At 38.2% G+C, this 11564-nt stretch overlaps 1 pseudogene; it reads left to right on the top strand.

Moving 5' to 3' along the window:
- Positions 1 to 1427, top strand: part of LOC114009452 (platelet-activating factor acetylhydrolase IB subunit alpha-like) — a 57771-nt pseudogene extending 56344 nt beyond the window's left edge.
- The last annotated feature ends 10137 nt before the right edge of the window (positions 1428 to 11564 follow it).

Here is an 11564-nt window from a genome sequence, read left to right as displayed (position 1 = left end):
TTTTCAGATTATTTTCTTTCTAAAGAAGGCTGTAACTCTATATTTTAAAACTAAAATTACCACATTCTTATGCATAAGGAAGATTTGATGAAACATTTTTTTCTTTCTACTTTTCTTGACTTCAAAATAATTTTAGGGAGGAAATTCTGATAAGATACAGTAACATTTCACATTTGTGTATCACTATTTTTTTTGAGGAATTATTTATTTTTATTTATTATTATTTTAAAATTTGATATAGGGAATATGCGCTCACCAGACAGAAAGATAGGGAAAGTGAGAAAGCAAGCCACCAGGTCTGGGACCTGACCCGTGGTAGGTCATGTGGGAGTCCAGTGCTTTGACTACCACTGCTGGCCCCTTGGAATCACTTTAAATTCTTTTTCATTGGTAAGGTTTAACTTCTTTTTTTTAAGAGAGATTTTTGGTATAGGGCACTTGTGCTTGCCAGAGAGACAGAGACAGAGAGACAGAAAGTGAGAAATCACCCCTCAGAGGGGATGGCTATAATGCAATCTCTTCTTCATTCTTCTCTTGGGATTTTGGGCATGCACGCACATGTGTTCAGTGTGAGGTTTTTTTTTTTTTTTTAAGAATTATTTTATTTAACTTTATTTATTTATTTTTATTTTTATTTGATCAGAGTGAGAGAGAGAGAGAGAGAGAGAGAGAGAGAGAGAAAGGGAAAGTGAGAAAGCAAGCTGATAGGTCCGGGACTTGAACTGCTGTTGACCATGTGGGAGTCCAGTGCCCTTAACCATCACGTGACTTGCCGGCTCCTCAATGTGAGTTTTAAACCTCTTTGTCCGGGACTGAAACCATAGTTGGCCACGTGGGAGTCCAGTGACTTTACTACTATGCCATTTGCTGGTTCCCAAAATTCACTTTTATTTTGCCAAATCTTCGAGATTTTTCACATGTATTTTCATGTAATCCTTAAGATGTATCCGTGGAGGTCAGAATTAGTATTATCATTATATGGATAAGGTAGCTTAGGTCGATAGACTTTTGTGACTTGCTCAAGGAGGAAAGGCTCACGTATAGGCCTATAGTGCTGGAAATGCACAGCATGACAAGTGAAAGTGTAAGGGGTAGGTGAATAGGATCTGGAGCCACAAAACAAAGACAACTTTAGTCCTATCCTTTTTCTTTTCTGTACTGACTGTTCCTCAGGGCCTAGCCATTGGTTGACTGGCTGTGCCTAAAACCATGGTTAATAGTTTTGCAATGGCCTCTAGGTGGTTCTAGTGATATGAGGTCTTTGTAACTCCTTTGGCTTAGATTTGACACCCATTTCCCTTCCTCATCTCTTGTAGCCAACTTGGTTTTATGCCTCTTGGCTCAGATCTTGGATGTTAACTGTGCTTATTACTTCAGGACTTCTGGCTCTGACCATTGGCTGTGCCTATGAACAGATTACTGGCTGAAATCTCAGTGGATCACTGGTCCAGATCTAAGGTTTTGGCCTGGTCAAAACCAATATGTTTCCACTGCTGGTTTCTTCAGCATTTGTATCAGCAGGTGTCAGAGGGGTGGAGAGCTGGGAAAAATGCAATAGCAGAAAGACTATCAAAAAGGCCCTAAAAATGTTTAATGAAAAGCTTTAGCCACTAGGAAGGTTGGAAGAATGGGACATTTCATTCCTGGCATTTCATTTTATTTCATTGTGTTACTGGAAAGAACTAGTTCTGGGTAATTTATTCTCTGAGAATAGACTGAAGTCATTAAATTTTCTTTAACCATTCTATCTCCTGACCTGGAATTAGAGAGGACCTAGAAAACTGGAAGAAAGTGTTGTGTACCTCCCGGTCAATCTGAAATCTGGAAAGCAAAGTAAGACTTATATGAGGAAGTTATCATATAAAAAATATCAAGGTACAGAACATTGTGTATGGTATAATTCTTTAGTATATCACAGCAGAGTAAAAAATAAGGAAAATTTAATGCATATTTTAAAAAAATAGTGGAACTATTAACAAATGTGTGTGCACAACATAATGTAATGTTCAATATTGAAGAAAAATATGTATATATCCTTTTTTTTTTTTTTTTGGAGAGGTTTTTGCTATAGGGCGCTTGCACTCACCAGAAAGACAGAGACAGAGAAATAGAAAGCGAGAAATCCCCCCCCCCCGGGGGGGGGATGGCCACGCCACAATCCCCTCTCCTCCATTCTCCTCTGGGGATCTTGGGCATGCACGCACATGCGCCCAGTGTGAGTTTTAAGTCACCAGGTCCGGGACTCAAACTGCTGTTGAGTGTGGGAGTCCAGTGACATAGCCATTATGCTAACTGCTGGTCCCGAAAGATCTATTCTTAAATTCCAGCACTACCATTACTGATTGTGTGGGTGGAGCAAGTTACTTTACCTCCGCAAACCTCCAGTTTTATATTTATAAAATAGAGATAATAAAAGTATATCCTTGATTTTCTTATTATGCACAGTATTTATACCTTAAGAAACGATACTATAGCCCACAAAGGTATATGTGGATTATATACAAACCAGAAATCATAATTAAAAATAAATAAAATAAAAAATCACTATCTTAGAATGTTACATTGGCTAGGATTCTAACTCATAAGTGATAAAAACCAATTCTGGCTAACTGAAGAAGAAAATCTACTGATAGTGATCTTAGAGGCAACTTGATAGAAATCTTGGAGCAGTTTCTTTCCCTGCCTGTCCCCACTCCTCTGTACTCCTTCACCTTCATTACCACTCCTCAAGCTTACTGTAAGCTTATACAATCACTGTCCCATCCATGACCATGGAGAAAAGCCCAAATGTTCTCCCCAATGCTTTTCTGTAGATAGAAATTCCTGTCTTACGTGTTTATTTTTATTAATAAACATTTCTATTTTAAAGCACTTTCTATTAAATCTATCATTTAGTTTTTGCAACAGTCCCATTCGCAGATAGGGAACCTGAAACACAGAGATTTTCACATGTATTCACATGTACTTCATATTACAGCTTAAGTAATTTGTCCAAGCTCACCCAGCTAGTAAATCGCAGAGGGGGCTCCAGAGTCTGTGCTCTTAACCTTCTTAATGGCTATGCTGTGCTGTCCCTCCTAGGTAAAATTATGGGAGAAGGCGAATGTTTTTTTTTAACAATAGCTAACACTGACTATAGCTAATGTTTATTAGTGTTCATTGTATTCCAGGACATATGTTATATACTTTACATATAAAATGTTACTTAATCTTCATGACAGTCCTTTAAGGGAGGTACTTTTATTATTTCTATTTTATAAATATAAAACTGGAGGTTTGCGGAGGTAAAGTAACTTGCTCCAGCCACACAGTCAGTAATGGTAGTGCTGGAATTTAAGAAGAGATCTTTCGGGAACCAGCAGTTAGTGTAATGGCTATGTTGCTGGACTCCCACGTAGTCGACCGCGGTTCGCGTCCCGGACCCGGTGGCTTAGAACTCACGCCGGGCGCGCGTGTGTGCGTGCCCAAGATCCCAAGAGGAGAATGGAGGAGAAGGAATTGCGGCGTGACCATCCTCCCTGGGGGTGATTTCTCGCTTTCTGTCTCTATGTCTCTCTCTATCTGGAGAGCGCACGTGCCCTATAGCGAAAACCTCTCCAAAAAAAACCATAAAAGAATAGATCTTTCTAGAGGACCAGCAGGTAGCATGGTGGGTAAAGTGCCGGACACTCCCACATGGCTATCCACGGTTTGAGTCCTGGACCTGGTGGCTCACTTTCACACTTTGCCTCTCTCTTTTTCTCTCTCTTTCTCTGTATCCTGCTCTGGTCAAATTAAAAAAAAATAAATGAATAAATAAAATTAAAAACATAGATCTTTCTCATGCCAGGGCCTGTATTAACTATCCTGCAATACTGATTAAAACAAATACCGCAAAACCCAGCTATATTTAGTCTCCTAAGTAAACCTACAATTACAAAATGAGCTATTGAAAAGCAACTTTGGAAATTTCTGAGTGAGTTAACAGGAATAAACACACATCCCTTGAAGTGGTGTGAAGATAGTGTATTGCAGTGGATAACTTACTGGGCCATCTGGGAGATAGGACACCAGGTTTGGAGTCCTAGACCTGTCACCAGCTCATTATGTGATCTTATGTAAGTTAGTTCACTTTTCTGCATTAAATATTTATCTATATAAAGTTAATGTGTGATAGTAGATCATCTCAAAGGAACATTTTGATTCTAATATTCATTGTTTATTGCCACAGTCTATCTTGGATTTTTTTTTTTTTCTGTCTTCCAATTTGATGAATTCCCTTTGCCTTGGCATGCAGATTTCCTTCCTGCCTGTTTCGTGCCACCATCTCTCTGTTTGTAGTGTATCACCCCTTTATCTTAATATCTGGATTTCTTTTTTGCTGGGCTCTCTTCAAAGAATTGTACTCTTCCATAAATTACTACCTTACCTCAGAACCTTTTCTGAGTGTCTGGATTCATTGTCATCCCTACCTGTCACCAGATGCTTTGTTAACCTTGAATGATTTTTTTTTCCTCCAATTTCCAGAGGGCATTTGTAACTCACTGGAGAGAAACAGAGGAAGGGAGAGGGAGAAAGGACCCCCCCCTCCAAAAGAAGAGTGGTGTTACCACAGTCCCTTCTCAATTGTCAGGAATTTGGCACACATGCCTGGTGTATTTCTCAAGTTTCCGGGGCTGGGATTTGAACCATGTGGTTGACCATGTTGAATTCAGCTCCCTTAACCACCAGGCCTTGGGACCAGCCCTACCCTGAATTCCTTCTTGTTGCCCATTGTTTTCATTGCCCATAGAATCTTAAAGACTACAAGCTTAAACTTTTTAATATAGTTAACTTTAAACAAAAACATATGTCCCCCAACATATACCTCAAGGACATTCTTTTATGCCCATAGTGTGCTTTCATTATTTCTTTTGTTATTTATTTTCTATATTTTGCTATCATTTTCTTTTGTAATCTCTTTTTATCTATAGATTGGTTGTTTTTTTTTTTTCTTTTTGTGGGGGAAAGAAGGTGTCGCATTACATTACTGACTTTTCAGCCATTTTTGTCATTATATTCTTGTTAGGCAGGGAAGTATTTTTTAAATATGTTTTTGAAACTTGGGATATTTTACATACAATTTTTCTAAGTTTTCATTTTTATTATATCTATATGGGATTCCATATTGTCATCAATTTTTATGTATGTTGAATTATGTGAAGTGTTCATGGTTATTATATCACTCTTTTGTGTTTCTTTTTTGCCTCTACAATAAAATGTAAGTGTTTTGAGAGAAGTACCATATCTACAGTATACTACCAGCTCTTGGCCTGCTACCTTTTCTAGATATGGTCCCTTCAGTGATAACTCTGTGAAAAGGATTTGCAAGAACATAAAGAGTTTTATATTTTAAACTGTTCTTTTTTTTTTTTTTTGGGAGAGGTTTTTGCTATAGGGCACGTGTGCTCGTCAAAAAGACAGAGAGAGAGAGACAGACAGAAAGCGAGAAATCACCCCCCAGGGGGGATGGCCATGCTGCAATCTCTTCTCCTCCATTCTCCTCTCGGGATCTTGGGCACACACGCACACGCACCTGGCGTGAGTTTAAGCCACTGGGTCCGGGACTTGAACCACGGTCCACTATGTGGGAGTCCAGCGACATAGCCATTATGCTAACTGCTGGTCCCTGAACTGTTCTTTTTGAGTCCAGAAGATGATGTGGTAGTTAAGGCACTGGATCCCACATGGTTAACCGTGGTTTGAGTCCTAGACCAGGTGACTTGAAAATCATGTTGGGGGCATGTGTATCCTGGAGGAGAATGCCCAAAATCCTGGGAGGAGAATGGTGGAGTAGGGACTGTGATGCGGTCAACACCCACTTTGAAGGGAGGGGGTGATTGCACACACCCCAGGCAAAAACCTAAATACAAACACACACACACACACACACACACACACACACACAAATTGCTCCTCTTGTATTTTTTTTCACTCAACCCTTTTTTTATCTCTTTGAAAACTACATGCAAATTGTTGTTCTTAGCAAGTGAGTTACTAGCTAGGGATGATAGTTTATTTGGGTAGACATGTTAGTGTTTTTATTAAAAAGAGAGGAAAGAAAAGATGTGGTACCTATACTCTCATAATAGCTTTTACCAAAGTAAAGCCTTAGTAGATGAAAATGTTTGTGATCACAAAGTAATTATTTTAGGCTCTGTAGGCCATGCAGGCTGTTCCAATTACTCAACTCTGTCACTGTGGCATAAAAGCAACCATAGGCAATATGTAAACGAATGAACATGGCTATGTTCCAATTTATGAGTACTGAAATTTGGATTCCATACACATATGTATACATGTGCCATGAAATATTATCCTTTTTAGATTTTTTCAACCATTTAAGAGTATGAAAATCATTTTAGCTTATAGACTATATAAAACAGTCAGAAGGCTGAACATAGCTTGTGGGCTATAGATACCAATCACTATTTTATACCAATAAAGACCATTATCCAAGTTTCAAGATGGTTGCAACAAGAGTTTCATGTGGGGCTTTACTCATAGTAGATTTTTTTTAACTGAAGTGTTCTACCGTACTGTGAGGAACTGTGGTGAGCTTTTCATTCTCAGGACCAGTGGATGCCTAGAGATAGCTAAATTAAGTATATATCTAAAGTAAATTTCTTCCATGCTTTTAAGAAATTTCTACTTTGTTCTTTCATCCTTACTGACATTAACAAAGGGTACAGAAAAAGAGAAGATACTCCCCCTAAAAAAGTGGGGGGTAGAAATGAGGACAGGGCAAAATTCCTTTCCTGCTATCTTTGATTTCTTCTCTAGTTCTCTTATTTCCCTTAAAGCTTTTTCTCTCTTTTTCTTTTATACATCCCCACTCAACTCTACCGCCATATTCACACACACTTACGGATTTGTGGAAAAAGTGAAGCATCTTTCATTATTATGAGGGCTTATGGTTGTTCTTAATTTTTAAACTTATTTTTCCCTTTATTGATTTAAATCTGAAGTTTCGACCATCTGGGAAAGAATCAAGGATCTCAGTACATAGGCTCTTCACCTGGCAACAGCTAAAAGTAGTGTTATGACTAGTCAAGAGGAGTGAGGCTCACAAGAAGTTCTGTTGGCATTTGGGAAATTTGGACTAGATCCAACAATTTGAACACCATGTTTGACCACTGTGCTGGGAATACCATTTTGTTCTGCTGTACAGAAAACCTTTAGGGGTTAAACTACAAACATTCAGTTCTTTGTAAGGAAATAACAACAACTTGAGGCTCAGTTTGGAGGAAAAGCTGAAACTGATTCAAAGATTTCATTAACTAATTTAGGGAGCATTTGAAGCTGTTCTGAGCTGTACAATTCCCCCTTTTCTCATCTCTACTGGCACTCTGAGAATCAGATCACCTGGGGAAAGCAGATTTAAAAAATTCCAGATGGTGTATGCGATGCTCCAGCTGTGGAGAATCTCTCCCAGTCAGGCAATCTGCCTTTCTGCCGGAACCCTCTAAAACTGTGCTGCCCATTTGTCATGCTTCTCCAATTGCAGCCTTCTGGATAGCTTCTCTTTGCCTTGTCTGATTCTTCCTTTCCAGTTTTTATCATCCCCCTTCATGAGCTAATGTAGTAACATCTCTTCATTGGCTATAAATCCATAGAAGAACCTGATATAAAATATGGTTCGTGAAGGAAAATTGGAAAACATCTGTTTTTTTACCCATAAGATTCAGTGTTCACTTGTCTTATATGACGACGTGACTGTGCATGTGTGAAAAAGAAAAGAAACAGGAAGAGGGGAGGGAAAGGCTAGCATAAGGGTGAGCAAGAAAGAATTCATAGATGTTTTTGCAGCCAGCTGGACAAAATAAGTTCATCTTCATGTCAGCCTGATTAGAATCCTGGGTTAATGCTGGGAAAGGTCAGTCTCACTCACTTGAGTAACCTTTATGGGGCTACTGAGGAAGTGATTGCTTCTGAATTGTTCCTGGCTGTTGTCTTGATGACAAGCTTTGTTTGGAGTTATTCCTAGATTACGGTGGCAAGGACTGAAAATTTATAGACATTTTTTTGGTCTCCATAGGGTTCAGGTGGGTTTTCCTTAGATATTGAGCACTACGGAGAGGTAAAGGAAGGAAGCACATGGCAGATGAAACTTGATGCTGTTGGCTGCCTGCTGCCCTATTGTGAATGTACCTTTCTTTTTTCTTTTTTTAGAGAGATATTTGCTATAGGGTGCATGTGCTTGGCAGAGAGAGACAGAGGGACAGAACGTGAGAAATTGCCCTCCAAGTGGGATGGCCATGCCACAATCCATTCTCCTGGGATTTTGTCCACATTTCAAACCTTTAGGTCCGGGAGTCAAACTGTGGTCAGCCTTGTTACTGGGAGTCCAGTAACATAAACATTACGCTGTCTACTGGTTTCCTAATCTGTAGAATATTAAATGGATGAATTTTGAAACGTTCTACTTTAGCACTGCAATGATCTATAATTGGGTTCAGGTAAGACACATGTGTTACTTGGATTTTATAACTTGGTAATGTTTAAAATATATGTGGAAAATTACATAAATTGGTAGGAACTGACATTTCCTTTCCCATATTCACTTCCAAAAAAATTGAAGTAAAATTTTTAGATGATAAAATTTACTCCTATTCCTTTCCTTTCAGTCCTTACTTCCTAATAGCAACCACTGTTGTGATTTCTATCACCATAGATTATTTTGCCTATTCTTAAGCTTCATATATACTTTTATGTGTCTGGCTTTTTAAAAGCTTAACATAATGTCCCCAAAGCTCATGCTTATTATGATGTACATCAGTAATTCTTTTGAAAATTGTTCTGAGTTGTTTTCTATTGTATGAATATGGCACAATTTCTATATGCTTTCTCATGTTAACTTCTGAGTTTTCAATTTTGTAGAGTAGTAGGTTTTAATTATGATAAATTTATACAAATTTTTGTTTATGGCTAATGCTGTCCATACGTTTTCTCCAAGGCGTCAGCATGTGGTGTAGTGGTTAAGGCACTGGACTCCCATATGACTGACTGCAGTTTGAGTCGCAGACCCAGCAGCTTGAAACTTAAGCCAGGCGATTGTGCGTGCATGACCATAATCCTGAGAGGAGAATGGAGGAGAAGGGTTTGGGGCATGGCCATCCGCTCCCCCCCCCCGGGGGGGGTGATTTCTCATTTCTGTTTCTCTCTCTTTTTCTTTTTCTCTTTGTGTGTCTGGTGAGTACACATGCTCTATAACATAAATCTCGCTTAAAAAAAAAAAGCTCTCTGATATTTCGTTCTAGACATTTTATAGCTTTACCTTTTTACACTGAGGTATATAATCCATTTCATATTAGTTCATTTTTTCAGGGAGTGAATGGTGTGTGTGTGTGTGTATTTCTTTTTTCTACTTTTATGTAGTTGTTTAAGAAGCATTTATTAAAAAGACTATCCTTTCCTCATTTAGTTATTGATACACAGTTGAGGATTTGGGGTACTCATCTGTAGCTTACTTTCTTTTTTGGAAGGTCTTTGTCAGATTTGGGGACAGTGGTTAAGCTGGTTTTTGAAATGAGGCAGAAGCACTATTTTCTACCCTTATTTTATAAAAAAGTAATCTATTGATGTTAAATTCCTCTTGAAGGCTGATAGAATTAATCTGTGAACCCAGCTGAGCCCGGAAATTTCTTTGTGGGGAATTTTTATTATAAATTTAGTTTCTTTAGTACATATAGGGCATTCAGAACCTTCTGAAACTGAGTTCTATTTGTATTGGCATAAAGTTGTTCATAATATTCTCTTGTCATCTTTTTAATGTTTCTAGATCTATAGTGATGTTCCTCTTTTTTTCCTGGTATTAGTTTGTGATTTTATAGTTTAAAAAATTAATCTTGCTAGGTGTTTATTAGTTTTATTAATCCTTTATGATAAAAACTTTGGGCGGGGGGCAGCAGATTTTGTTATAGCAGTTCATAGCTGGCCTCCCAAATGGCTAACAATGGTTCAAGTCTCAGACCTGGTGGCTTGAAACTCATGCCGGGCACGTGTGCATGCATGCCAAAAATCCCAGGAGGAGAATGGAGGAGAATTAGTTGAGATGTGGCCAAACTCTGTGGGGAGTGATTTCTCACTTTCCCTCTCATTGTCTCTGTCTCGTTTTCTCTGTGGTGAGCACACACACGCTAAGGCAAAAACCTCTTTAAAAAAAAGAATAAAAAACTTTGAGTTTTGTTAACATTCTCCATTTGCTGATTTCTACTCTGTTCTTTATTACTCTCTTTCAATTTACTTTGGATTTAACTTACTCTTCCTACTTTAGCTTCTTAAGGTAGAAATTTAGATCATTAGTTAAATTTTTTCCCCCAATATAGGAATTTAAAGCTATAAATTCCCCCTTCAGGCATTGTTTTGGGTGCATTCAACAACTATTTTATTATTTTTTTAAAACCTATTTTTTCGGGAACAGCAGTTAGCGTAATGGCTATGTCGCTGGACTCCCACGTAGTTGACTGTGGTTCAAGTCCCGGACCTGGTGGCTTAAAGTCATGCTGGACACATGTGTGTGCGTGCTCAAGATCCCGAGAGGAGAATGGAGGAGAAGGGCTTGTGGCGTGGCCATCCCCCTGGGGGGGTGATTTCTCGCTTTCTGTCTCTCTGTCTCTATCTGTCTGTCTGACGAGCGCACTCACCCTATAGCAAAAACCTCTCAAAAAACCCCCAAAAACCTAGTTTTTCAAAATTTCCTGTGTGTTCAATAGAGTGACAGAGAGGGAGAAAGGGAAAGGAAGAAAGCACCCCACAGTGGGGCATGGCTACCTTGCAATCCTTCTCCATTTCTCCTTCCTGTTGGGATTTTGGGCATGCATGCCCACCGGCATGGTATGTTTTTCAAGTCACTGAGACCAGGATTTGAACTGGAGTTGGCCCTCTGGGATCCAGCGTTCTTAACTACCAGGCCATGGGGCTTACTCCATCCTGTAAGTTTTAATTAGTCATTGTTATTGTTTTTATTATCCAGTTTTAAATTATTAATATTTTTTCTTCTGATTACTTCCTTGACCCATAGGTTACTTACATTACTTAATCTTCAAACACTAGGAAATTTTCTAATTATCTCATTATTATTAATTTCTAATTTCTAATTTTGTGGTAAGAGAGCATACTATGTAAGTTTTCAGTTTTTTTGTTTTTACTTATTAATTTTTAAAACCAAAATTGGGAAGTTATTGGTCTTATTTTGTTGTTGTCTGTTTCAGTTTCCTTCAGGACTCAATTATATGTATATTAGATAATTTTATATTGTTCAAAAGATCATAAAGTGCTTAATTTTTTTCAGTAGTTTCTTCCTTCTCTTTCAGATTAGATTATTGTATTGAACTGTCTTCAGGTTCATTACTTTTTCTTGTACAGTCTGCTATTAAGATCATCTAGTGAATTTTTTATTTCAGTTCTAGTATTTCTACTTAATTCCTTTTTTTCTATAGTTTCCAGTTTGTCATTGTTAATCTGTTAACTCATTAAAATTGTATTTTCATTTAATTCTTTACATATTTTTGCATAGAAAAATACATCATGACTTTTCCGATGAC

This window comes from Tupaia chinensis, unplaced genomic scaffold (assembly GCF_000334495.1).
Source record: "Tupaia chinensis unplaced genomic scaffold, TupChi_1.0 Scaffold000539_1, whole genome shotgun sequence".
NCBI lineage: Eukaryota > Metazoa > Chordata > Mammalia > Scandentia > Tupaiidae > Tupaia > Tupaia belangeri.
Note: the sequence above shows the minus strand (reverse complement) of the source record. Positions and strands in the feature narration are given on the sequence as shown.